General features: G+C 38.7%; 1 protein-coding gene across 1 annotated transcript in view; it reads right to left on the reverse strand.

The window, feature by feature from the left end:
- The window catches only part of MBD5 (methyl-CpG binding domain protein 5), a 138,031-nt gene that overhangs the window by 62,607 nt on the left and 57,532 nt on the right, over window positions 1–17,892 (reverse strand). The window lies entirely within an intron of this gene.

Here is a 17,892-nt window from a genome sequence, read left to right on the forward strand (position 1 = left end):
TGTGCACAATCATTAAGCATACTAGTGTGGCTGGAAAGGAGAATAATGTGCAGTAAGTCTGGAAACACAGGTGGAGCCAGATTTTGAAGGGCTTTCAATGCCAAGCAGAGGAGTTTATTTTATTCTAGGGCAGGGCTGTCCAACCTTAGATTTTTATTGAAACAAAAGACAACAAATTTTGATTTGCCATTCTAGTGAGAGCTCTGCGGTAGCTCGGCTTCATTTACTAAAACATTTATGTAAATTTCTATGCTTGTAGGCCAGCCGCATAAATTCCACACTGTTCTAGAGGCAGCTGGGAACCATTAGAGCTCCTTTAGTAAGGGAGCAGCAAGGTCACACTTGGGCTTTAGGAATATCACTTTGGCAGTTATATGGAGAACAAACTAGAGAGGGGGGAGACTGGAGGCAGGGAGACCAATTCAGAGGCTACTGCCATAGTTCAGGCAAGAGGTGAAATTGAATGGTGGCTGTGTGAGTAAGGAAAAGAGGAATGATGGGAAATATACAATGATGGCAAAACTCACAAGGCCTATTAACTGATTAGATGTGAGGGGCAAGAGAGACAGCAGAGATGAAGATAACTCTGAGGTTGTGAGGTGGGGTGAATAAAAAGCATGATGATGCTCCTCAAAAGAAACAGGGAAAGAAGAAGACAAGAGAGTTTGGAGGCAAAGGTAACGAGTTCTGTTTTTGACATGGGGCATCTGAGATGCAAACTATCAATAACTGCTTAAAAATGCTCTGAATGAGAAAGATGAAAAATTCTAGTCTGACAAGAAAACTGCAACTTCAGATGAACCTGACATTGCCCCATGTGCATCAAACTGGCCAAAATGACGAGAGACTAAAGAGCACTTCTGAGGAGGCTGTGGTACAATGAATGAGACAGAGGCGGAACGATGTTGAGTTTGTGGAGCTAGGTACTGGCTAAACTCTTTTGAAAACAATTTGGAATCATGTGAACAAAGTTCTAAGGCTGTTAGAACCCCCTGACCCAGATATCCCATTTCTTCAGTGGTCAAAGAAGAAAAATATCATATACAAAAAATATTCCTAGCAGCACCTTTTCTAGTAATAATAATAAACTGGAAACAATGTATTCATCATTTGGGTTCTTATGTAACAAATTGTGGTATAAGTGTAATTGAATATTGGTACACTTTAAGCAACCATGAATACAATGATGATTTCATAAATACATGTAAAGACTTACTGGAAAAGATATGGAGTGGATAAAAAAAACCAGGTGAACAATATATACAATTATAATGCGAATGAAAATGCATCTGACTTAATTAAATGCAGAGACCAATTTTGGATCCAGAGGATGAAAGATGACACAATTGACAAAATACACAATGGTGATAGAGGTGGGGTTGGGGTTTGCAACTTTTTCTTTTAATAAACATTATATCATGTGTGACTGTTTTGTCTCTCCAACGATATTGTAAGCCTCTCTGAGGGCAAGGGTTCAATTAAAAAAAGTCCTTGTATGTACACATGCAAATATTCAATAAATATTTGCTAATATTCTTATGTAAAGTTATGAAAAGTAAATTTCAGCATTTGGTACTGATACACACAGTTACACTTGTACACAGAAGTTGATACAAACATTACATCTAACTTTGAGTTAACTTGGAAACATTTTCATCATTAATTTTAACTACCTTTGCCAGGAAACCGCTTCCTTTTAGAGCTACTAAAATGTGACAGAAGTGACTCATCTGTTTTTTTTCTCCTTTTACTTTTCCTGCACATTCTCTGGCTGAGGAATGAATAGATAGTAAAGTCATCAAAAAGTAAGAAAGAAAATGGAAATCAAACAGCCTGTACAATTCACAAACTGCATCATTAACACTTGAATAAGCAAAAACTAATAACAGCTAGTATTTATATAGTGCCTACTATGTGTCAGGCAGTATACTAAGTGTTTTACAAATATTATCTCATTTCATCATCACAACAACCCTGAAAGATATGGGCTGTTATTATCCCCATTTTACACATGAAGAAACTGAGGCAAAGAGAGGTTAAGTGACTTGCCCAGGGTCACACAACTACTATGTGTCTGAGGTCACATTTGAACTCAGGTTTTCCTGACTCCAGGTCCAGTGCTCTATCCACTGTGCAACCTAGCTGCCTCAATTTTCAGATTCAGTGCTGATGGGACTGTTTATATCTTTATTTTATGGGATAATAATTTTAAATTAAAGTTAGGGTCTATGCTTTGATTGCAATTGTCAGTATATGAAAACATCTAATTATCTTGGTCCTTTGCCATGAAATACAAATATAAAAATTCACATATACCTGTGAAATTAGAGCATACTATTTATCACTTACAGTCAGTTATAAGCCCAATAAAATGGAAGAAAAGTTATTAAAACACATCAGATGAAAGATATTAGAAATCTAAACAGGACCTTATACCCTGGTTCTTTTGTTATCCAGGTATCGATTTCTGAATGGTGATAATTTCAAGTTAGAAAAAAATTCAGCAGGGGTGCTAGTAAAATGAATGTATTAATTTCATACCTTATTGGTGAATTATATGAGATTTTATTTATTAAACTGCTTTCAAGATATACTAATTAGATGAATAAGATAATAACTAGGGCAAGTAAGTGTAGCTATAAAATAATTAAATTAACATTACATTTGGATCCTAAGTAACATAATTAACAAACCTCATTTTCACAATTGGCTTTGCTGAAATTCTTGAAAACCTATAAACACTTTTCAAACTAGATACTTCTAAAAAGTTACACTTAAAGTTATATAAAAGTTATACCTATACCATTCAGATAACTGGGGATTCATGTGGTCACAGGAGCGCAGGATGGACTGGAGTGGTCAGATACTTGAGACAGGAAGGACAACCAGGTTACTGCAATAGTCTAGGTTTAAGATGTTGAGGGGCAATAGTCTAAGTATAAGAGAGAAGCTGGGCACATGTATAAGAGATGCTAAAAAGGTTTAATGGCTAGGACTTGACAGGAAATAAGGAAGGAGAGGAAGAGGGTGAGGAACTGAAGATGAAAACTAGGTTGTGAGTTTGGGTGAATGAGAGGATAGTGGTGCCCCAAACAGGAAAGAAGGGAAGGTTTTTGGGGAAAGACAATGAGTTCAGTTTCGGACACATTGAGTTTAAAATGTTTATAGGATATCCAGTTCAAGATGTCTAACAGGTAGAGATATGAGAATTAGGAGAGAGGTCAGGGCTGGTTTTGAGAATCATTTGAATAAAGATGATGACTGAATCCATGGGAGTGATGACATCAACAAGCAAAACAGCATAGAAGCAAAAGGGAAGAGGACACAAGAGAGTGCCTTGAGGGACACCCACAGTAAATGAGTATGGCTCAGATGAAGATCTAGCAAAGGAGACTAAGGAGTAGGCAGGCAGGAACAAGTAGAATCAGGAGAGAGTAGAGCGACAAAAACCTAGAAAGAAGGGAGCATAAAGGAGAAGAGGGGGTGTAACCAGAATGGCCTTTGTTTTCTTTGAATGACTCAGCTTACCTCATTGAGCCTCTGGATGCTGTGGCTTGCTCTTCCGGGGCAGGAAGCCCAGAGAGCATGTCAGGAAGCAGAAAACTTCCTGTGTGATGAGTCATGGGGCTGGCTGAGGGGAGGTGTTAACGTCTACGCTAGGGGGAGGGGCCAAGTCAAGAACCAATCGGCTCTGGTCATTCAGGCGGTGCTTGATGATGTCAAAAACTCTATAAGAGGGGAGAGGACAGCTTGATGCTCTCTCTTTCCTCTTCCGGTTGGTGTGGGAAGCAGCAGCAAGCAAGCGTGACTCTGGGCCAGCCCTTGCTCTCGGGCCGAGCCCAGATGTTGGTAACTATGAATTGTATTGGGTCTGTCTGTTGATATTTGTAACTTGTTTGTATTTTGGTTTTGAGGTTCGGGGTGCTGGTTTGTTTTTCCCCTGAACTAAATGAATGTTTTGAACCTCAGGGTGCTGGTTTTTTCCCCTGAAGTAAGTCAATGAATCTGTATTTGGTCTGTCTCTTGATGCTTGTCTGTATGCTCCCCTGAACTAACTGAATGCTAACTGAATGCTGGCATTTCCCCCTGAACTAAATGACTGTTGTCTGTATGCTAAGTGAATGCTGGATTAAAGTAAGCTGGTCAACCCCTTCACTGTGCTTTCCTTGTTTAAGCGGATAAAAAGAAACTGTGCTTTTCCAGCGTCCCGGCAGCATCCTGGGTGCATCTTACGCCCTCACAGAAGCTGCTAGCTGGGTTGTTAAAACAGGGGGATCTACAGTGTGAAAGGCTACAGAGAGGTCTGGGAGGATGAGGATGGAGAAAAAGCCATTAGATATGACAATTCACTGGTCACTGGTAACTATGGAGAGAGTCATTTCACTTGAATGATGAGGTCAAAAGTCAGATTGTGAAAATTTTAGAAGTGAGAGGAAAGGAAATTGAGTCACTAAGTGTGGGTGATCTTCTCAAGATGCTTAGTCTAAAGGGAGAAGAAATACAGGATGATAGCTAATGGATATAGATGGATCAAGGCTTTTTTTGAGGATGGGGGAGACATGATCACATTTGTAGACCAGGGAAAAAGCCAGCAGACAGGAAGAGAATAAAGATTAATGAGAGAGTAAAGATTATAGAGGGAGCAATCTGCATATAAAGAGGAGATGAAATGGTGTCACTTGTGTACAAAGAGGCATTTGCCTTGGCAAGGATGTGGGCTAGCTCTTTATATGAGACAGTGTTGAAGGAGGAGATAGCAGGAGAGAGCATCTAAGTGATGTGAGATGAGGAGATAAGAGGAAACTCCAATGTAAATGGCCTTATTTTTTAAAAACTGAAATAAGAAGCAAGGTTCTTAGGCAGTGGATGTTGAAAGCTAGGCAGTGGGTATTGGCATGAGGCAAGCTAGAGGGTGAGCTGGAAGTGAAAAATGAGCAATGAGTCTGGGCCTTCTCACAACACAGAAATTCTAGACAGGGCCTCGCCAAACATTTAGATGGCCTTAGGGTGGAGTCTCCCCTGGGTTTACATAGTAGGGTATAGGTAGAAAGTTAGAAACATGCAAGGTGTGGTGGGACTGGAACGAGAGCAAGGCAACTGGTGTGGAGATGAAGCACTATGTTGAGACAGCCTGAGAAACAGCTCACTAAGGCAAGCGCTCTCCTCTTCATGCCAGCCTGGAGCTGTAGCAATGTGCTGGGAGGACAGAGGAAACTACCGATCCCAGCAAGGACACTGCTCTTGGTAAAAGTAGTGTAAAATTTTGTAAGACTTAAGAACTATGCACAATGCAATGACCAACCATGAATCTTGAGTCATGACGATGAAGAATTCTTGACAGAGAAGTGTTTGACTAAGAATGCAGAATGAGAAATATTTGCACACGGCCAATAATTTGTTTTGCTGGATTCTAAGTATTTGTTACAAAGGGTTTTTCTCCTTTTTATCTTTTTCCCAAAACGGTTGTAAGAGCGGGCTGGGGAAGCTGGCAGAGGGAAGAAAAAATAATCAAGGAGAAGATTGTGATCCACAGTGCCAAAGGCTGCAGAGAGGCCAAAAAGGATAAGGATTGAGAAAATGCCATGAGATACATCAAGATCATTGCTAACAGCAGGGAGAGTAATTTCACTTGAATGAAGTCAGAAAACAGACTGTGAAATTTAAGAAGTAAGTGAATTAAAGAAGTAAATTTTTTTAAAAAATAAAAACTAGAAGGAAAGAAGGTAACTTGGGAAAATCTTTGCATCAAGTTTTTCTGATAAAGGCCTCAATTTCAAGATACATAAAGAACTGGTCCAAATTCATAGGAACAAGAGATGTTCCCCAATAGGTAAATGGTTAAAGAATATAGATCTTCAAAGGAAAAGAACCCGCATGTACAAAAATTTATAGCAGTTCTTTCTGTCACCGCTAAGAGTTGGAAACTGAGGGGATAGCTATCAATTGGGGATTGGCTGAACAGGTATGGTATATGGATGTGTTGTAAGAAATGAAGGGGATGGTTTTAGAAAACCTGGGAAGACTTTATATGAACTGATGCAAAGTAAAGTCAGCAGAACCAGGAAAACACAGTAACAGCAACACTGTAAAAGATATTTAACTGTGAAAGACTTGTAACTCTGATCAATACAGTGATGCATCAAAGCTTCAAAGGACTCAGGACATAAAATGCCATCCACCTCTAGACAGAGTACTGATGATCACAGAGTGCAGACTGAAGTATATTATTACTTCCTTTATTTTCCTTGCTTTTTTTGGGGGGGGGGAAACATGGTTAATGTGGAAATGTTTTGTATGACTTCCTTATGTAAAATGGGTATCATATTTCTTGCCTTCTCAATGGGTGGAGGAGGGTGTGGAACAAAGGAGAAAATTTGGAACTGAAAATAAGAATAAAATAAAATTATGGATCTAGGCAATCTTCAAAGGAAAAATTGATTAATCCACAGCCATATGAAAAAAATGCTCTCATGAATAATTACAAAAACAGAAATTAAAGCAAATCTAAGCACCTATAGGATTGGCAAAGATGACAATAAGGAGAAATGAAAATTTCTGAAAAGGGAAAAAACACTAATGCACTGTTGGAAGAGTTATAAATTGGTTTAGCCATTCTGGAAAGCAACTGGAAATATGCCACAAAAGTCAGTAAACTGTGAATACCCTTTGAGTTAGTGATAATACCAGTACTAACCTTATATCCCAAAAGATCAAAGGAAAAGGACTCTTTGGTACAAAAACATTTATGGAAATTCTTCTTGTAGAGGCAAAAAACTAGAAACTATGAAGCGTGGTGCCCATCCATTGAAGAATGGCTGAACAAATTATGATATGTGAATGTTTTACAATATTAACAATGAAATTATACCATAAAAATGACAAAATGGAAGGCTTCAGAGTAATCTGGAAAACCTGTAAATGTTAAATGAGTGGAACAAAGAGAACAATTTATACAGTAACAACAGAATAAAGAAAAACAACTGATCAAAGAACACTGATCAGTGCAACGACAAACTATTTCCTGAGAAATGAAATCTGAAACCTACTATCCGTCTCCCACCAGGGAAGGGATGGACTCAATCAAGATGAAGAATGGGACATGTATTTTTGGACTCATAGCCAATATGGTAATTTGCTGTGCTAAATTATGCATTTTTTGAGGAGAGGATTTTGTCTCTTGGGAGGAAAGTTGGAGGGAGAGATAATAAATACGTGTTAAATTAAAAAATTTAAAAATACTATGAAATAAAATGACAATTTGTTATAGAACAAAGAGTTTTCTGAGAACAACAAGAAAAGAAATGCATTTGAGATGAAGCTTTGCTAGCAATTCAAGTGCCATTATGAAATATTTGAGACAATAATTATGGATCTCAGTCTCACCATTTCTTCCTTCCTTCCTTCCTTCCTTCCATGGAGGCAATCAGGGTTAAGGAACTTGCCACAAGGCTAGTTAAGTGTCTGAGGTTGGATTTGAACTGAGGTCTTCTTGACCCCTGGGCCAGTTGCTCTATGCACTGCACCATCTACCTGCCCCATAATCTCACCATTTTCTACAGTTTCATTTACCTCTCAACTATTTTGTTATTTGTTAAACAAACAATACACAAAAAACTTTTGTTTTGTATTTAATCCAATTTTAATTTTGGCTGTATTGTACTTCTTATGACTATATCAATGACTTAGAAATTATCCATATCCTTCCTTCTTCAGGAGTTCACTCTTCCCCTTTGATTTTTTCAGAGAGGATAAATTTTTATTTGATGTTGAATGTCTTTTTTCTCCCCTTAGAGCTGCTTTACCTCCTTATATCATTTTAAACTTTTGCTTTCCAGATGCTCTATATTCCTTTTTTGTTTCTTTTAATTGGCTAAAAATGGAGTTTATACTTTCTATTGTGCGAGCAACTCAGATATGATGCAATCTTCCAGCCTTACTTTTCTTTTACTTTACTGCTACTGTGGCAGCAAGGATAACATGGTGGCACGGTGATAAGGATGCCTTCTTTAGAAACAGTATTTCTTGATAGGGGGAAGGGAGTGAGCATTTCTATAGTGTCTATTATGTGCCAGGCACTACGCTAATCACTTTTTACAAATGTTACCTCACTTGATCCTCCATATGTGATAGCTCCACATTCTCTCCCGTGGCAAAAACTACAGAACATATTTTTGTGTGTAGGTCCCAAAATGTTTTCGGATCTATCTGATAAATATATTGGGAAGAATTAGTTTGTTCATGACAATTAAAATAAATGTCAGCTTTCTAGAACTCTTTTGTTTAGGTATAGTTGTTTTGAAAGTTGAGTTCTTGCTATCGAATTATATACAGCTTTCTGAAATTCCAGTCTAAGGGCGCCCATCTCTTTTTCAAAGTTATTTGAGACATTAATATAATTTATGTCATCTGGTTCAGTATTAAGTAGAATTTCTGAAGTTTGAATTAAGTAAAGATTTTCAATGGCCTCATACTTTTTAACTTTTCCGTCTTCATATTTGACAGGATAGCCTCCAGCTCTTCAATTTTAGTTTTAGCGTATACTGCCTCCTTGTGGTATCACATGAATGCCATTAGTTCTAAGATCATATCCAGGTGATTGTTACAACAGTTTTGAGGAGGGACAGCCTAAAATTTGGTCCCACCTCATCTGTTTCGTTGGCTCTTAGGAGCAGCTGCATCACACTAACTTGGTTGTTAACTTAAGTGGTATTTGCAGGGTTTAATTTTCCATTATTTCACAATTCCTGTCAGTCCTTCACAGTTATGAAACAATCTAAGGCCACACCAAGTCCCCAGTTTATATCGCACTTGCTAGAATTCCTCATGCCAGCTCCCATGAGTTCTGTGGAGGGGAGTGATGTTACGGATTATGAAAAACTTACTAAATTTGTAGATGACAAAAACTAGGTTGGTTGGATAATACATTGGACGACAGAATCAGGATCAAAAAAAGGTATTTTATATAGAATTTTGGGCTGAACTGAATGAGATGAAATTTAATGAGGAGAAATGTGAAGTTATCACATACCTGTCTTCAAAAAGCACAAGATGGGGAAGGCATGGTTAGATAGCATTACATCTGAAAAAGATAGAGGGATTGACTTTTTGGAGGTGGAATCAACATGGTAGAATATCAGTGAGAAGTATAGCTTAGCTCCCCTACCAAACCTCTGCCACAAAGATATAGAAAATACATCAAAATGGATTGTGATAAGGAAATGCAAAACAGTCATTTTCTAGGCCAGAGTAGCTGATGAAGATAGACAGAGGTCTGTATACATTACAGGTGGGGCCTGGTCAGGGATGCCTTATGTGCTGAGCATTCTAGTGCTCAAGGATTGAAAGAGAACAAAGAATGGGCACCAGAGAAGGAAGCACTGAGACAGAGTGAGATCCTAGGGGATCCCTGAACTGGAGTAGGAAGCAGGAATGGGTATCATCTGGCAGTTTTGTTGCCCACTACTCCATTCCAGGTCACAGATGCAAAGTGGACTGAGAATAGAACTTATATCTAGAGATGGTGGAGAGGAGTGGTCATAATCTTGGGCCCTAGGGAAATAGCCATCTAAAACCAAGAACAAGCATTGTCTGTAATATAAAAACAACATTAACAATCTAATAACATAACAATTATCTGCAATATAGATACTCTAGAGGCCTTTCCAATAAGATCAGGAGCAAAGCCGGAATGTTCATTAACACTCTTATTTTTCAATGTAGTGTTAGAAGTGCTAGCTAATTCAATAAGCTAAGAAAAAGAAATGGAAGGAATAAGCGCAGGCAAAGAGAAAACAAAATTATCACTTTTTGCAGATGACATGATAGTTATTTAGAGAATCCTAGAGAGTCAACTAAAAGCTAATTCAAATAATTAACAACTTCAGTAAAGTGGAAGGATGTAAAATAAACATATACAAATTATAAGTGTTTCTTTATGCTACCAATAAAATCTAGCAGGAAGAGATGGGGAAAATCCACTTAACATAACAACAGACAGCACAAAAAATACTGGGGAATCTAACTGCCAAGACAAATTCAGGAATTATAAGAATACAAGCAAAAATAAATCTAAATGGAGAAATAGTAACTGCTCATGACTAGGAGGAGACAATGTAAAAAAAATGATACTGCCTAAATTAATTTACTTATTTAGTGCTATATCAAACTACCAAAGAATCACTTTAGAGAAATAGAAAAAATACTAACATATTTCACCTGGGGTAAAGGTCAAGAATATGAACAGAATTAATGAAAAAAAAAATGGGAATGAGGGCCTAGCAGTAAAACATGATCTACTCTGCTATAAAAGCCATAATCATCAAAATAGTTTGGTACTGGGTAAGAAGTAGAGGTTGGTCAGATGAACAGATTAGACACACAATTAACAGAAGCCAAAGAGTCCATAAACTAATAGTTGATAAACTCAAAGATCTCAGCTACTGAGGTAAGAACTTACTATTCTTTTTGTAGGGAAAACTAGAAAAGCAGTGTGGTAGAAACTAAGGAGAGATAAACGTCTTAGACCATATACCGCAGACAAGCTCCAAGTGGACACATAATTTAGATATGAAGGGTAATATTATAAACAAATTAGAGGAGAAGGGAAGAAAGTGTCTGTTAGTTCTGTGGATGAGGGAAGAGTTCATGAGCAAAAAGGATGTGGAAAAGTTCCCAGAAGGCAAAATGGACAATTCTGGTTACATAAAACTAAAAAGTTTTTACACAAACAAAACCAATGTAGGTTAAATTATAAGCAAAGCAGGAAAGTGGGAAAAAAATCTCTGTAGCAAGTTTCTTTGATAAAGGTTTCATTTCTAAGATATAAAGGGAACTCATCCAAATTTAAAAGAATAATAGCCATTCCCAACTGATAAAAGGTCAAAGGATGGGCAGTTTTCAAAGGAGGAAATTCAAGCTATCAACAGCCATATGAAAAATGCTCTAAATCACTAATAATCAGAGAAACAAACATTAAAACAATTCTGAGGCTTGACTTCACACCCATCAGATTGGTACAGTTGTGAACAAAGGAAAATGACAAATACTGGGGAGGAGATGGAAAATGGTACAATAATGTACTATTAGTACAAATGTAAACTGGTCCAGCCATTCTGCAAAGCACTTTAGAACTATGCCCCAAAAAGGTATAAACTATGCATACCCTCTGATCCAGAGATGTTATTGCTAGTTCTATACCCCCAAAAGATCATTTACCAACTGGATGCTCTTCTCAACTTTGTCACTATCGCCAGAAATTCATTTTCCTGCAAGATCCCATCAACTCTGAAACTCACACCTACTCAGTAACCCCTGCGCCAGGGGCCTCTGTCTCCCTCTGATTGCAGAAGGTAGAAGGTGGACATCAGAGGAAAGCTCCTCACAGATCTTCCATTTAAGGGAAAGGCAGCCATGCCCTCAAAATTACATCAATTCTAAAACTCATACTTCCTCAGTACTCCAGCCTGTGGCTTCAGAAGACCTCTTTCCAGATCCTCCATTTAAGGAGGGAGGCCCAGAGAAGACATCTCCTAATATCTAACCCACCCACAAGACTTCATCTTGCCCCCTTGAGGATAGGGGATACCTTTGTATCCCCAGAGCTTGGCACAGTGCCTGGTACATAGTATGCACTTAAACGTAAAAGGATCCAAATAGTGGTGCAGTAGATAGACTGTTAAGCTCGGAGTCAGGAAGACCTGAGTTCAAATACAGCCTCAGTGACCTTGGGCACTTAACTTGGGCTTAACTTACTTGCCTCATGTTCTTCAACTGTAAAATGGGCATAATAGTGCCTACCTACCTCATAGGTTGTTGTTAGGATGAAATGAAATAATATTTGTAAAAAGCACTGAGCACAGTGCCTTGCACATAGTAGGCACTATATAATGTTTATTCCCTTCCCCTTCCTCACCCAAGCGCACAAAAATATTTATAGTAGTTTCTTTTTATGATGGCAAAGAAATGGTATCTGAGGGGATGCCTATCAATTGCGGAATGGCGGAACAAGGTATGGTATATGCATATGATGGAATACTATTGTGCTGTAAGAAATGAAAAATTTAGAAAAACTTAACTGAACTTATACTAAGTGAAGTAAACAGAATCAGGAGAACAATTTATACAATAAGGACTATATTATAACAAACAATTTTGAAAGACTTAGCAACTCTGAACAACACAATGATCACACACTATTTCAGTAAAGAAAACAGAAAGAACATATATATGTATACTACATACGTATGTATGTACTATGTATATATATGTACATATACAAACAGTATATATTATATATATGATGGCTAATGTGGGAATCTGTTTTGCTTGACTACATATATTTGTAATGGGTTTTGTCTTTCTGGCTTTCTCAGTGGGGGGAGGGAGAGAATTCAGAACTGAAAATAAAATAAAATTAAATGTAAAAAAAAGAGATTATAGTGGACTGAAAATTCAATGAGTCAAAAGTGCTAATGCGATCTTGGGCTGAGATACAGCTTTTAGGAGTACTGAGGCTATAATCCTGTTTCACTCTGCTTTGTTATACACATCTGTAGTCTTCTGTACTGCAGAGTACCGCTCTGGGCACTGTAGTTAGGGAAAGACATTGATGAGCTGCATCTAGGGGAGGGCGACTAGGATATGAAGATCAACTGAAGAAATGGGGATGTTTAGCCTGAAGGAGATAAGACTAACGGGGAACATCATAGTTGCTTAATAACCACCTTCAAGTATATGAGGGCTATCAACGGGAAGAAGAATTCGATTTACTCTGTTTTGTCCCAGAGGTTATGAAAAGGAGCAATGCATGCTTTGAAGAAAGGTAAATTTAAGTTTTATGTTAGGAAAAGATCCCCAATAGTTACAGTTAACTGAAAGTGACATAGGCTGTATTGGTAGGTAATGAGTTCATCTTTAACAGAGGTTTTCAAGAAAAGATGAGCTATATAACCTGCTGGATATTCTATAGATGAGATTCTTTTCAGGTATTTCACATTTCAGACTGAATGACTACTGAGCTCCCTTACAACTCTGAAATTCTGTGATTCCATAGTCCTGATATAATTATATTAGATGGACTATTTGTATTACATATAACATAGATTTTAGAAGAAAATTCAGGTCATCTACTCTATAAATCTTCAGTTAATAAAGGATTAATATTATCTCTTAATAAAATTTCCAAAGAACATTTTTCCTGGTAAAGAGGCACAAAATATTCACTCCAATCAGCAATATCCTTTAGGTCTGAGGTCACATTTTGTTAGACCTTTTATATTTGAGGTATATGAACTGATGCAATATTAATTATTAGTTTCTCCAGGCCTATCGAGTCTAAAATAGAAAATGATGATCCTACAACTAGATAAGCAAATGTTCTCTAGAAGAAATTATATTAAAGAACAATGACATTGATCAGAGATTACATTTGTATGCAAGTGTATGGATAGCAGGAGCAAAAGAAGTAAAACATAAGTTACAGATTCTGACTGTATGAGGCCATTTGTATAGAATTAATTTCAGGTGATATATAAAAGCAGGGCGATTTTGGGGTCTTTCTTCTTGGGAAGGAATTGTTTCTTATATATCTTTATATTTCTTCACATACCCCTTTTAGTACCTTGTACATAGCAAGGAATAATAAATATCTGTTGAATCAATTAAGTATTCACTGAATTCTCGTTATGAGCTCAGCACTTACAAAGTGTAGAATAAATATATGGCATGGTTTATGCCCTCTAAGAGGACATAATAGAGTTAGAAAGAAAGACTACAGCACAGGTGCCCATCTTAGGTGTCATCCTCAATTCCTCACTCTCTCTCCTCCCCATGCCCAAGTTGTGAAGTCCTCTCATTTCTACCAGCATAAAATCTCCCTTCTATGCTCCCTTCTCTCTTCTGACACTGCCACCCTCCTGGTATAGGTCCTCATCACTTCATGCCTACTCAACTTCATGTGGTAGCTTTCTGGTTGGTCTCCTTGCCTCAAGTATCTCCACACTCCATCCATCCTCCAATCAGCTCTCAAATAAACTTTCCTAAAGCAGAGATCTGATCATGTCATACTCTTTTTTAATAAACTCGAGTGGCTCCCTATTACTTCTAGAATAAAATATAAAATCCTCTCTTCGGCTTTTATAGTCTTTAAGAACCTGATCCTCCCTCTCTTTCCAGTCATTTACTATTCCATAACCCTCCATGTACTCTGCCATCTAGCAATGATGACCTCCTTGATTTTCTTCCCACAAGGTACTACATCTCCCCAACTCTGGGAGATATTTTAAAACAATAAAATTAGACAAGAATGGAAGGATATACCATTAGATTTGGCAATTAGGAACTTACTGATAATTCTGAAGAAAGCAATTTCAGTAGAATGATAAGGTTAGAATCTGGAGTGCAGAGGGTTTTGAAGGGGGTGAGATGAGGAGATGAAATGCATATAGATGGATTTCTCAAAGTGTTTAGTGGAGAAGGTAAAGAGAGATGTAGAATGATTCTGAACATGGATGGCAGGATCAAGTGAGGGCTCTTTAAAGATGGTGAGGAGACACTGGTATGTTTGTTTGTAGAAAGCATGAAAGAAACCAGTAGACAGGTAGAAATTGATGATGGGGACAGGTAGTGTAATGATGGGGACAATCTGCTGGAGATGGAAGGAGACTGAATCAAAGGTGCGTATGATAGGTGAGCCTTGGCAATACATGTACATGTAAGAGGAGTTTTGGGGAGGGCCAGCTCTGAGAAAGTCCATTTTGGGATAAGATACAGGCCAGAGGCCTGTTCTTGCCCTTGGGCTGATAACTTGGCATGTGGGCTCTCCATCCCTCCCTTGGCACACACGTGCTGCTCAGGATGAAGGATCTTCAAGCCTCCTTGGTACACACGTGCTCTCTCCAAAACTCCCATGGCCCACACGTGCCAAATACCACCTGTGGGCTATTAACACAATATTGTTTATGGCAAAAGGGGAACTAAGCATGAGGAAGTCATGCATTATGCAAATCCCTTGCACATGGATTTGTTGATTCTGCTTGCCTAAAAGGGTATATAAGCCCTGTTCCTCTGCATAATAAATGGAGCTGTTCTTTACTCTCCCACCTGGCCCGTGTTATGTGTTTTTCTTTTCACTCTCTGTGGCATTTGGCCATCTCCGGCCATTTCAACGCCACAGCCACTAGTGGCAACTGGCACCCCAACAAGGGACCCTGAGGCAACTGGCACCCCAACGAGGAGCCCTGAGCCAACTGGTGCCCCAATAAGGAACCTTGAGGCAAGGACACCGGAAGCTGACAAAGCAAATGGACCCCACGGGGACACTAGGAGCAAACAAACCCAAAGCAAACAGACCCGAGGTGAACACGGATTCAAAGCAGACGAACCTGAAGCAGAGAGGTTTGGAGGAACGGAGACTCTGAAAGAGTTGAGTCTCCCACGGTAGAGATGCCCTGGAGAAAAAAAAACAAAACAAACGAAAAGGAGGCTCCAGTCGACATACACAGTTGATTAAGGTATAAGGGAAGTAAAACTTTTCTCACGTACTAAAAATTTTCACTTTCCTTTTCACTTTCTCTTTTTGTTTTTTTTACCAGGCTTATATGGGCATTAAGGAGATGGGAGGGCGATGGTCTTTCTTCTCCTTTGCTTTCACTTTCCTATTCTGGGGTAATCACCAGGCTTATGTGAGGATTGCAGAGATGGGGCAAAGGCAATTGGGAAAAAGAGACTGAGAATACTATATGAAAGGTCTGAAGAAGCTAGTAAGGGAAAGAGGTCTTTTAATAACTACCCAAATTACAAGAATTTTCTGAGACAGGCACATTTTCACTGCAGTCAGGGATCTGCCCCCGGTCATTTTAAAAAGCAGGGTCTTCAAGACCCCAATAAAGCATGGCACCTGGCCTCCATCACATTCCTGAGGGCCAAGCAATTTGTGTATAGGATTCAAAAAAATCCTCAGTTTCCTGTCTCTGTCTGTGTTCTGTATCTGTGTTTCCGTGTGGAGTATGTAATCTAACACCCTGTAATGTCTTGTTTAGTTTTTGTTATGGAAAAGGCAAACTGGAGAAATATCAGGTCAAAATTAAAAAGAAATAAGATTTGAAAACTTTTAGGAAGTAGTTGGAAAAAAAATGCTCTTTCTTTCTTCCTCCATTGCAAATCTGGCCAATTTGGAATGTGAAGAGAGATAAGAAAGAAAGTGGGAAACTTTTCCCTTGAATTTAAATGAAATGTGTTCAGAATTTGGTATACTATTTGGCACTAAGGCAAATTGGGAAAATGCATGGATCTCAAAAAGAGACACTTTGAGTCACCCAGTATAAGGAGAAGGGTCCACTTACTATGACTGGCAAATTCAAAGTTCTCCCTCTCAAAGTTTTTAAGGAGTGAACACAAAAGTAAAATTTACTTGAGCAAAAATTTAGAACCATTTAAAATTCCCATAGAAATAACAAAAGAAAGGGGGCAACAGAAACATTCCCAGACTTTCTTATAGACTCACACAAGCCATCCAAAGGAGTGAAGGGGACGCTGAAGCTGCCAATATATTGTTACAAAAGTTGGCAGTTGAAAATTGTAATGCAGATTGTAAGAGAGCCCTGCTAGGTGGGGGATCTCGTATGACCATCTCTGAGATGATTCAAAGATGCCAAATAGTGGGCACACTGGCATACCACGCTGAGGTAGTAGCCACTGCTTTTAATCAACAGCAGCCAAAAACCATTTTTAAAAAATGCTATAACGTTGAAAAGCCCGGACACATAAAAAAGGAATGTAAAGCACCACGTAAAGGGATACAGAAAAGTTCCACCTCCCGACCAACCACACTATGCCTTAGGTGTGGAAAAGGAACCGTTGGGCATTCAGAATGGTGTTTGAATTCAGGAAACTGCCCTCTGGGCCAGCCCTGGAAAACAATAGGGACCACCCTTTCCCTTGTTCCCCTTCAGACGGTTCCAACTACAAACGCACTTTACCCCTCACCATAAAAGACCTCCTTCATGCTAACCCAGGCAGTGCACAAATGACTACACTATCTCCATCTGCCAGAGTTTATATGGCCCACTGCCTACTCTGCCAACGGGACTCTTTATAGGACGTAGTAGCTCCTCCCTCAGAAGGCTCATTATAGTCCCTGGGTTGTTAGATTCAGATTACATGGGAGAAATCAAAATTTTATTACATATAGGATAGGGGGAGAGAAGAGATAAATATGAAACCACAGGGAATTATTTTCAGAAGGTTCAGGGCTCACAAGGATTTGAAAGCACAGAAAGAGAGGCTTTCTGGGTATAAGATATTACAGAAAAAAGACCAACTTTGAAAATAAAAAAAAGAAGGCATAGAATTTGAAGGATTGCTAGATACTGGAGCAGACAAATCAATCATCACAGACAGACTCTGGCCAAAAGTCTGGCCACTAGTAACAAGTGATATGTCACTGCAAGGAGTAGGGACGGTCACCATCCCAAAACAAAGTGCAGGACGGTTAAGCTGGGAGGTAGAGAAGCAGAAAGGAAAACTCAGACCATATGTTTTATCACATCTACCTATAAATCTATGGGGGAGAGACCTTGGGATATATGAAGATCACTATACAATCTCAAACCCCCTCCCCCACCAGGATTTTTAGGAAAGGCCACTGTCATGAAATCTAAAAGAACAGGATGCCTAAGATAACCTGGAAGGATGGGCTCCTGGTATGGGTCGAACAATGGCTTTTAACATTAGAAAAATTACAGGCCCTTGTTAATGAACAGTTAAAGGCAGGGCACATTGAAAGCTCCAACAGTCCTTGGAATTCACCTATTTTTTCTATAAGAAAGAAATCTGGAAAAAGGAAAATGCTTACTGATTTAAGAAAAATTAATGATAGAATGGAAACTATGGGAA

The sequence above is a fragment of the Trichosurus vulpecula genome, chromosome 2 (assembly GCF_011100635.1).
Source record: "Trichosurus vulpecula isolate mTriVul1 chromosome 2, mTriVul1.pri, whole genome shotgun sequence".
Taxonomy (NCBI): Eukaryota; Metazoa; Chordata; class Mammalia; order Diprotodontia; family Phalangeridae; genus Trichosurus; species Trichosurus vulpecula.